Genomic DNA, 12,214 nt, shown 5'->3' on the forward strand with positions numbered 1-12,214 from the left:
CAGGCTAATGTGGTTTGATGGACCAATAACCTCCAAAAGCTCTGTGAACCCTAAAAATATTTCACCCAAAAATTATCAGGAAGAAGTTTGGAGAAAACAATGCCCAAATTTCCAAAATGATAGCTTGTAAATGCTTATTTTCATTTTAAAAGGATTGGTTATAAATGGTTAAAGGGTATCAATTAAATAAATTCTTTAAGATGAAATGGATTTTTGTTTATTGATAGAAATTTAAGGACAAATTTGTTTTTTTAAAATATTTATTTATTTATTATGTATACAATATTCTGTCTGTGTTTATGCCTGCAGGCCAGAAGAGGGCACCAGACCTTATTACAGATGGTTGTGAGCCACCATCTGGTTGCTGGGAATGAACTCAGGACCTTTGGAAGAGCAGGCAATGCTCTTAACCTCTGAGCCATCTCTCCAGCCCCCTAAGGACAAATTTGTTATGTGTGTATTTCTACTCTTGTTTAAGGTATTTTGTTTATGAAGTCATTTAAAATGCAATGAATAATTAAAAAATACAGACTAATAGTCACTTATAACAACTGAGTTTTTAGTCATGATAGTCAGATTTTCTACATAAACAGAGATACATTTCAGTTATATAGAAAATCTTTAATACTTCAAAGACCCATGGAGAATATGATTTTTTTTGTTTGTTTTTCAAGACAGGGTTTCTCTGTAGTTTGTAGCCAGTCTTGGAAACAGTTATTTTAAAATGTTTTAAGACCTTAGACTTTTCTCAACAGTGAGATGTATCTGCTCTTGCAGCAACAGTTCAACCTTTAGAGAGGTTGAAGGGTGTTGAAGAAACTAGATCAGGAATTTGCCTTCAATGTGACAAAATAGTCATTTGGGCAAGAAACTGATTTTACCTAGACTACTGTATAAACTCTACACAAAAAAGTGACTGCTGAACTTGCCTAAACCAGATAAGACAGTCCTTCAGGGTTCTGCTTCCTGAAAGAAGTACCCAAACATTTTGCAGGACACAGAGGAAAGTGACTGACAAACTACCAATAGAGGCAAAACAGTCTTTCAAATTTTCTTTATTATAAAAATGTCTTCCAGAAACTGTGGGTCTGTAGGTTAAAGATGGATGCTCCAATAGTGCAGAAGAAATTTTGTAATGATCCACAAAGAGAGATATCTCTGTCAATTCTAGAATTTTGGAAATGTCTTACAATGTACTTCCAGTTTACATAGGAAATATTGTATTTTTTTGGGGTCTTTGATGGAATTGAAGATTAGATACGTATAACTATAGTTTTCCTTGGTTGTGATAAAAGATAAATTAGATATAAAACTTTAGACTCACAAAGATTAAATAGATGATAGAACATTTTCTTTAATTTTGTCAGGTAAATACTGTAATTCTTGCTTGATACCTGTTTTGTTATGTGCAATTTTACTATGTTAAAGTTAAAGCTTTCCTTTTCAATTAGACAGAAAAGGAAAGATGATCTTGGATTCCCCTCTGTATGTTGTGAATATTTTTATTGCTATTGGTTAATAAAAAAGTTGCTTTGACCCATGGCAGGGCAGAATAAAGCAAGACAGGAAATCCAAGCCGAGATAGAGGAGAAAAGAAGGTGGAGCCAGGCAGATGTCATGTAGCCACCCAAGAAGCAAGATCTGAGTAACAAACCATGAATTTTCGTGAACGATAGAATAATAGAAATGGGTTAATTTAAGATGTAAGAGCTAGCTAGGAATATGCCAATACCACTGGCCAAACAGTGTTGTACATAGTATAGTGTCCATATGAGTATTTGGTTTAGGGTGGCCGGAAAATTTAAAAGCAGTCTCTGTTTACACCAGGGCATTAGCTACAGGACCTGGACTAGCTCTGACAGAATGGGGAACGTGTATTAATGTGGAAGGACAGCAACACTAACTAGTCCAAACTCTGTAGAAGTATGAGGGAGATCTGGCTAGATGGAGGATAACACTAAACTTTTAAATAGGAAGATAATAAAATTTATTTTTATGTCCACATAATGCAGTGCTACCACCATAGAAAGTAATAAAACATTGATATATGAAGCCACATAGATGAATTCCCATGAAATCAGGCTTAGTGAAAATAGAAATCAACCCCCAAACTTTATGTAGTACACAGCCAACTCATAATTTCAAAAATGGGTAGTTTTGAAATGGGTAAAGTTTGAAAAGTGAGAAAAGTTTAGAAGTTGGCACTAACAGAGTACAGAGAACAAGGAAGGAGGTGGTCATGGCTTTATGGAAAGCAAATGTGAAGCATGTGATACTGAACTGCCAAGCATGATAACTAGAGATAGGAGGTGAAAGTAGTGAAGCAGAATGACTTCTGAGGAAAGTTTTCTAATACATTTCATGAATATTTGTTACTTTTCCTCTGCAGGATCTCTTTGTTAACAGAAGCAGAAGTAATAGAGCATAATAGCTCTTAAATTCAGCAACACTTTAAGCACACACCACATAAACACACCACCGGAAAGAAAACTACTAACTACTAATCCATGAAAATGGATTCAGTGATCTATACCAAAATAGTAGCAAATAAAGTTAATGTTAAAAATATAAACAGACTGGGGAAGTGATTCAGTGGGTAAAAGCTCTTATTATGGAAGTCAGAAGCTGAGCTGATCCCATCCCAGGTAAAACCAGAGAGAGAAGCTCAGCTGTCTGAAACCAGTATTTCAGTGGAAATGAGAGATGAAGAAGAAGCCTCAGAAGGGGCATTGCCACAAACAAGGTAGAAAGGCAATTTCTTATACTCAAAAGTAGTCTACCCAACCTCGACAAATATATATGCACATGCATGTGCACAGTTTCATATCTCTCCCTCACACACACATACACACACACACACACACACACACACACACACACACACATTCACACACAAACACATTATAGTTTGCAGTGAATTTGTTCTCATGTTAGAAACACAGTACTGGTTCTACAATCAGATGTTTATTAATGTATACTTACATATCAAAATAAGATAGCATTATATATTCATATCAGTTGAGATAGAGAAAAAGACAAAATTCAGACCCCATTAATATTTAAAAGTATTGGTAAACTAGCAATCAAATTAAAGTTGTTCACCTTATAAAGACTGGCTTCTATTTCTCTGTGTGATTGTGTATGTATGAGTACAAGCAGTGTAGACTCACATAAATACAAAAGTATTAGAATCTTCCCTTTTGGTGTTATAGACATTAACACACATCTGGCTTGTTATTTGGGTGATGGGATCAAAATTCTGATTTTCTGATTATGCACCATGGATTCTAAAATTCTGAGACTTCTCTTCAGCTCCTTGATAAAGATACCTTAAGAGATGCAAGCATATCAATAGAATATACATGTTTTGTAGGCTCATGATTTATCTCTGCACCTCTAATTAGCAGGCAATTAAACCTAAAATTATTTAACATCGCCCGAAGATCAGGAATAAGACAAACATTTACCAACATCCTAAGCTTCCTAGAGGATTCAATGAAAAGGATAGGAAAAAATGCAATTAAAGAAAAAAAAAGTTTTTAGAAAAGACAGGATATAAGGTGACCATACAAAGACAATTGATCTTTACAAAGAAACAAATTTCAGTTGAATAATTTCAAGCAATATCCGCTATGGACTGAATAACGTTTTAAAAGTTGATATAAAAATATAGTACTTCATGTACTAAAGTGTTAATGTTGATGCCTGCACATAGAAGCTGAATAGAGATGAAAACAAACTTAAGTCAGAACGGAAAAATTGTGTGTTTTAATCTCGGAGAACACAAATATTTTAGAGTACCTCCCTCAAATCTATTTATACTTCAATATCTTCCTGATCAAAAATCATAGAAAACATCTCATTAATATGAATTAACTGATTCTACACTTAGAATTCAAAAACAAAGCACCCCAAAAACTGAATACAGTGCAGGGGAAGAATCATGCTGTATAGTTTAAAGAAGTCTAGAAATAAGTTGCTAGCTTATGTTAATAAGAGGATGGTTACATATGTGCTGCATAAAAATATCATAGGAGGGCAAGGTTACTCTAATGAAAAAGAAAATTGTTCCTGGATATTGTAGTAAGCAGTCAGAGGTCAGCACATAGAAATGAAGCCAAACAGAAACCTTTCACTGGTAAAGAAAAAAAAAAACCTACATGGACTTGAAGTACAAGCATTATGATAAAAAAATTGAATAACACATAGAAAAAGTATTTGTTCTTATTTTAAATTTAATAAAGATTAAAATGTTTTAAAAATTGTAAATATAATTTATATTTAATGTTTTCAATTATGATTAATAAATATGCAATTTGTGTGCTTTGAATGTTTTTCAATTTCTTTTAAAATCATATAAAATGTCATTGTATGAAATAGAAAGGCAAATATAGATATAAAAATCCTGATGTGACTTTTCTCTTTAAATATAAGATAGTGAAGCATTTTGAATATTTTCACTACCAATTTTTGATATCTGTAAGATGCATTGCCAGCATCCTACTCTCACAGATCTAAAATCTTGGAATTATCATTTGGTTTCTCACCCAACTTTCCTATCTATTTCGAATGAATATGAATGTCTTATCATTTAGATTACCTCAAGAATTCACTTTGTCTCCCCTAGCGTTTAGTTGCCAACTCTGAATAGGAATTTCTTAGTGATAGACATTTCCGCAATACATTATAAAGTCTACTTTTAAAGTAAAGAGGTTAATTTGAGTAACTCACCTTTGGATTATTTTAATTCCTCTATGTTCTCATTTTTTACCAGATTACCCTATAAAAAGATTTTTTCTTTATGTCTTTCTTCGATTTAGTTCATTATATAATGATATCATATGTTCCAACCTTGTTTTCAACATTTCCAAATTTCTGAAATGAATTTTTACACTAATCCATACTATATTTTCAATTCATATAAGAATGAATACCTAACTAATTAAAGTATAAAATATACATCATGCAAATATCTATTGGAGTGGAATATGTTTGAGTGTGTGTGTGTGTGTGTGTAATTTACATTTTAAAAAATTGTTAATCAATAATACAGAACAAAATTTGACTACCTGAAGGGAAACCAAAACTACTTTCTAAAGGAATAAGTATATAATGTCACAAATCCAACAATATTTTAAAATTTAATTCTGACATTCATCTGAACCCTGAGAATTCTGATAGAGATTTAAAAAATAATGTACACATCATTGTGGAGGGTGGTACTATGCATTCAAATCTTTTTTGAGTTAAATATGATTTGGAACACATGAAACTCAGCCCCTAATTGGTGAGAGATTTTTGACAACAGTTTTATAAAAGTAGCAAGCCATATGCTTCCAAACACTATCCCATCAATGGTCATATTGCATTTGCTATGCCAAATGATATCTAAAGATTTCTAACTTGATGAGTTTTCTATTAAATTTATATAATAAAAAAGATACCATCATAATCGCAGATCAAATAGGATAGAATTTCTGAAAACATTTGTTTGCTCGATTCTTCTGAAATCCAATGGTTAAGTATCGGTGCATATTAGATTACTCTTTATGAGTGTACACACTATTATAATTACTGTACAAAACAAAAATGAAATCTTTTACCTCCCTAGAAGAGCATATATGGCCCAAAAATAGATGACTCAGAAAATGACTGATCTGCTCTAACTCAGTATAGATCATTTCCGTATCATGAAACAGCTTCCAAGTGGACTCACATGCAATATCTGTGCTCATGTGGTACCCTTTTGGGTTACGTGTGGTCATTTTGATTGTGAGAGTCACCATGATGTTGTTGACTTATTTGCAGTATGATGACATCACAAATAATACAAATTTGTAGGACCCTAGCTATTTTGATTGTTTTTAATACAGAACTAATATGAAACATCTGCTATAAACATCTTAATTAACGTATTATCAATGGATATGTATTGTTTTTCTTTCTTGGTAAGATAACTTGCATCACAAACGAATATTTTTTTCTAAGTAGTGTGTACTATTTCCCAGAGCGGCACCAGCATGCTGAATCCTTCTTCCAGTGGAAAATCAAGGGGGCATTCTAATTGCTCTATGATTTTACAATGTCAAATAATATCTGTTCATGATTTCAGATTTGTAATATGAATAAATAAATGATCCTCCATCTTGAAAATTTTGTTTTACAATATTTGATTTTCTTAGTCCTATAGCCTCATGAGAACTTAACCATCACTGAAAATAGCTGTTATTGATCTTCATTTAATCATGTATAGTCATGGCTTAAAATATGTTTTTAAAAAGTGTTTTTTCTGTGTCCCCAGTTGAGAATATTTTAATATTTATTTTTTGTAAAAGTAGTTTCATAAATTCAATTACTTTTATCATGCATATTAATATTTAACATAGTGTCTTGAGTGTATATATATATATATATATTACTATGCTTGATTTGATTCCTATATCAAGTAAGAATACTTCTATGTTTCATTTCTAACTAAAAATACTAAAATAAGTTTGGTGCATATATTTTATAAAAGAGGTACTCAAATTGCAACAGAATTTGAAATTTTATAGTGACTATAGTGTCATTTAGCTCCTATTTTTCAATTAAACAAAATTCTAAACTATTGTATCCTATTTAGAGTCACAGAATGTATGTAATCCATTTCTGTATGATGGAAAAAATGAAACATTGGGGTTCAAGCTGTTGTGCACAAGATAATTTTACATCTTGTTCACAGACTTGTATCTGTCTCCGATGATAAGGAAATAAAACTATTTACAAATTCCCGAACATTTAGAGAATATATATTTCCCAAAGTTATATCATCAGATACCATTTTTTTCAGCTTTAAAGTGTGGAATAAGTCTACATTTATTTTCAAAAGTATGACATGATTCCATTATTACTATGTTATTATGGCAGCAGCATTTAAATAAAATAAAGTAACTGCAGACCTTTCAAATCTAAGCTCCCAGTCTCATGTCCAGCTCTGCATCAGACCACCTGTTAGGGCCTCACAGAGACACACTTGCCTCATCTCTAGAGGATCCTAATGACCCACGAAATTTAGCTGTTTATCTCAGGCACCAACTCTAGCATTCAATCCCAAAGAACCTGGAGGGCCCTCTGACTAGGGAAACAGGTAGGCTAACTGCAGATGAAAATATTACTGTACTACAACTGAATGAAAATGAATTCAAAACTAGTGAGGGTGGTTTTGACAGAAAATTTCCTATTATTATGTGTTTGTGTAAAAATATTGGTGAGATCGCATACTTCTAACTTGACACATATTGAAAGCTCAGGATCAAAACAAAAGAGAGAGAAAAAATCTTAAGCAAAAAGAGTAAGCTGTATAGAAACAACAAGGAAAACAAAAACATTAAAAATAAGCAATAAAACAAAGAGTTCTTTCTTTGAGAAATTCAGTTAGACTGACACACCCTATTCAAATTAACTAAAAGAAGGAGAAGTAAGATACAAACTAAATTTATTAGAAATGAAAAGTGAGACATATACTAGATACTGAGGAAATACAAATAATCATAAGAACATCATTTAAAACCTGCACTAAACAAATTGAAAAATCTGAAAGAAATTGATAATTTCCTCAATATATTTTAATTACTAAAATTAAACCATGAAGACGATGATCATTGTAAACATGCATATATCACCTACAAAAATAGAAGCAGTAATTTAAACTTTCTCAAATTAAAAAAGCCCAGGGTCAGACAGTTTTAGTTCAGAATTCTGCTGTAAGAGTTAATGTCAATACTCCCCAAATTATTTCACACAAGAGAAATCGAAAGAACAATGTCCAATTTATTTTTAGGAAGCCACATTTACCCCAATACCCAACATGAAAGTTCCAACAAAGAAAGATAACTGGAAATCAATTTCCCTTATTAACATCTCCATAAAAATTCTCAAGAAACAAAATAAAACTTGCAAATGAAATCCGAGAATGCATCAGAAATTATTGTTCATGATCAAGTAAGTCATTCCAGACTTACATATATAAGTAGATAAATGCAATTCACTATATAAACAAACTGAAAGAAACCACAAGATTGTCTCATTAGATACAGAGAAGGACTTTGTCAAAATCCAAAACTACTTAATGATAAAAAGTCTTGAGGAGAGTATGGAAACAAGAGACATATCTCAACATAATATGGGGAGTTTACTACAAATCTATACCAACATAAATTTAATTTAAGACAAACTCAAGATTATTCCTCTAAAAGCAAGGACAAAACAAGGTTTTCTACTCTTTCCATACATACTCAATATACTACTTAAAGTCTTATCTAGAACAACAGCAATCAAATACCTAGAACAATAGCAATCAAAGGAATATAAATTGGTAAGGAAGAAGTCAAAGTATCATTATTTACAGGTTAAATGTTGCTATATAAAAAGACCCAAAAAATTCCACAGGAAAATACCTACAGCCAATTCAACAATATCAGCAAAGTAGCTACATACAAAATCAACACAAAAGTATCTATACTGCTCCTATTTATTAGTGACAGAGAGACTGAGGAAAAAGTCATGGAAGCAAGACCTTTCACAGTAGTCTCACATAACATAAATTATTTTGTCGGAACTCTAACAAATCAAGTGAAAGTCTTGTATGATGAAAGTTTTAAGATATTGAGGAAAGCAATTAAAGAAGAAATCAGAACACAGAGAACTTTCCTATGATCTTAAATCTGTAGGAATAATATAGTAAAAATGTACATCCTATCAAAAGCTATCTATAAATTCAGGGCAATAGCCATCAACATTCCAACATAATTCTTAATAGATAATTAAAGCAAACTTTTCAAATTCATGTAAAAATACACAGAAATCATAGGATAGCAATAACAGTCCCGAATTATATATGACCCCACAGAGGTATCACTGTTCCTGATTTCAAGTTGTGCTACAGAACTATAATAATAAAAACAGTGTAGTGTTGGCACAGAACAGACATACTGATCAATAGAATCAAAATGAAGACCCAGAATAAGTACATGAAACTATGTATTGCGAAATATTATTTTAAGGTGTGTTACATTTGTTTCTTCTGTGGCATGTTCGTTTAATGATGCAAAGATGTGTTACATTGTTTTTTGTTTCTTTATTTTACATCTGTGGAGCTGTGTGTCTTTGCTATCTAAAACACCTGATTGGTCTAATAAAGAAGTGAATGGCCAATAACAAGACAGAAGAAATCATAGGCAGGACTGGCAGGCAGACAGAATAGATAGAAGGAGAAAAAGGGAGATCAAGTTCAAAGAGAAAGAGAAGGAGGAAAAGTGAAGTAACCAGTCACTCTGCTATACAGAATGCCATAGAATAATACGGCAAGGGATTCTTAAGAAAAAAATAAGCCTCTGTATTATTTATTTGGGAGTTGTGTAGCAGGCCCCCAAAAGGATAAGGAGCTGAAACAGTAAAGAATAAAAAACAAGCAAACAAATACCACCTATAGACACCTGATTTTTGATGACAAAGCTAGAAATATAACATAAATAGGATAGTATCTTCAACAATAGTGTCTGTCAAACTGGACAGCTTCATGTAGAATAATACAAGTTGATCCATATTTTTCACCTTTCACAAAAGTCACCCCAAACAGATACAAAAACATCATCGTCATCAACAACAAAAACCAGATGCACTGACACAGTTACAAAAGAAAGTGTGAAATAGCCTTGAATTCATTGATACAAGAAGAGATGTTCTGAGCAGATCATGAGTACAGTCACTGGGACCAACAATTAATATATGACACCCTTGAAACTGAAAAACTTCTATACAAAAAGCACACAGTCATCAGGCAAAGCAGCATCCTTCAAAATTGGCAAAGATTTTTTTTATCAACTACATATTCAATAGAGGATTAATATCCAAAATATATAAAAAATCAAATCCTATATACCAAGCAAGCAAAGAACCTAATTTAAAAACAGGGTACAGGTCTAAACAGACCCTCAAAAGAGGAAACTCAAATGTTTGAGAAGCAAACATTAAAAGAAATGTTCAACATCCTCAGCCATCATAAAAATGTAAGTCAAGTTTACTTTTAAATTTCATCTTATACCTGTAATAACGGCTAAGCACAATAACAAAAAGTGACAACTCACGCTGGTGAAGATGTGGAGCAAAGGAAGAATCATCCGTTTCTGGTGAGAGTGTAAACTTATAGAGCCACTATGGAAATGAGAGTGGTGGTTCCCCTGGAAACTGGGAGTCTACCTACTTCATGATGCGGCTATATCACTCTTGATGCTTCACTCTACCATAGGGACACATGTACAATCATGTTCATTTCTGCTCAGATCATTATAGGCAGAAAATGAAAACAAATTAGATATCTCTCAACAGAAGAATTGATAAAGAAAATGTGGTATATTTACACATGGAGTACTTCTCAGCATTAAAAATTAAATTAAATAAAAAAATAAAAAAAAATCAATAAACAGAGACTGCCCCGGAATGGTAAGCATCTGGGATCCCAGTTGCATGACTCAGCTCCTTAGGCCCTTCTCATGGGAGGAACAACTAGTTACCCCACCCCACCCAACAAGCTCTGGAGATACCCATCAGCCTTCACACACCTGTTACCATCCTCTACCACATCTGTGACTAACAGAGTCCTGGCCCAGGATGTCCCTGCAGAGATAAGTATCTGGGTTCCTTGTTAGAGATTTCATTTCTCTAAGTCCTTGCCCTGAGAGGAACATTCCCTTAACCCACTCCCACCCAGCAAGCCCTGGAGACCCTGAGCAGCCACAACGCACTGCTATCATCCTACACCACAGCTATGACTATCAATGCCTTGGCCCAGACTGTTCCTGGTGAGGAGCTCCAGAGCCTTAGCAAGCACTGGAGGCATGGACCCACCTGCACCTGGAGGAAAAGCAACCACCTAAACCACAGGCCCCTTCACTGATTGGAAGAAGAGATGGGCAGCTGAAAGTGTAAAAACATATCCAAAAACATAAAGACCAATATGGTACTACCAGAACTTAGCAGACGTACAATTGGAAGACCTGAACATCATAACCCAGAAGAAGCAGAAGAAAGTGACTTTCAATATAACTTTATGAAGATGATAGAGACCCTTAAAGAGGAAATGAAACATTATCTTAAAGAAATCTGCTGCAACTTCCACCTGGCTCAGATAAGAACAAATACAGAGACTCCCAGCCAGACATTACACAGAGAGTGTGTGACCTCGGAACACTCAATCTGAAGTGGGATGTCTCCATTGAATCCCACCCTGGGGGCTCATGAAAATCCCTGTTACAGGAAGTGGAAAGAATGTAAGCGCCAGAGGGAATGGGGGACACCAAAAATCAAGGCCCTGTAAACCAACATTATTAAAGCTCAAATTAACTCAAAGATATGGAGGAAGAATGCACAGGATCAACATGGGTATGTATCAGTTCCTCTTCCTATATATTATGACTTCTAAATGAGTTATGTTTTTGAAGGTGTGAAGAAGGGTGTCTCTGAGTCATGTACTTTCTCTTGTAGCCCCTGCTGGAAACAGATGCCAGACAGAACTTTAGCCAGTAGGCCAGAGCCATGTGGCTATATGCAGATTAATAGAAATGGGTTAAATTAATATGTAAAAGATAGCCAATAAGAAGCTAGAGCTAATGGGCCAAGCAGTGATTTAATTGACACAGTTTTTGTGTGATTATTTTAGAGCTGAGCAGCCAGGAACAAACAAGGGGCCCTTCTTACTTCAAATTGGCACCCAACAACATGGTGGGTAAATCCTGAGAAAGTTTAAAAATCTTAGACACAAAAGAACAGAGTTAAGCATGTTTTGGTAGCGACATTTTCTTGGGTGAGCTCTGTTTGCTAGAAGCAAGCAGAGGCTTGGCTGCTTTAAGAGAGTTTTTCCTGATTCTGTGGTAGCAGGGAAAAAAATACATCATTTTGAAGTGCTGACTTTCTAGGCATTGCTGCCAGAGCAAACTCTGGTGAGGTCTAGCTATGGAGCATTTAAATGGTTTTTGTGTGTAGACTGCTACAACTTGCTTAATGGCAACATAGAGTGGCTGGCTGTGTGTCTAAAAATGAAACTATGATAATGGCTCTCAGAGGCAGCAAATAGCTTTGCCATGCTGAGTTGGGTGTGGCAAGTGGACACTATAATATTTCCCCTAACAATGGTGCTGCTTAAGTTCATTGAAAGGGCTTAGCATTTTAAGAAATGCTT

This window comes from Myodes glareolus, chromosome 20 (genome assembly GCF_982192425.1).
Source record: "Myodes glareolus chromosome 20, mMyoGla1.1, whole genome shotgun sequence".
In the NCBI taxonomy this organism is placed as follows: Eukaryota; Metazoa; Chordata; class Mammalia; order Rodentia; family Cricetidae; genus Myodes; species Myodes glareolus.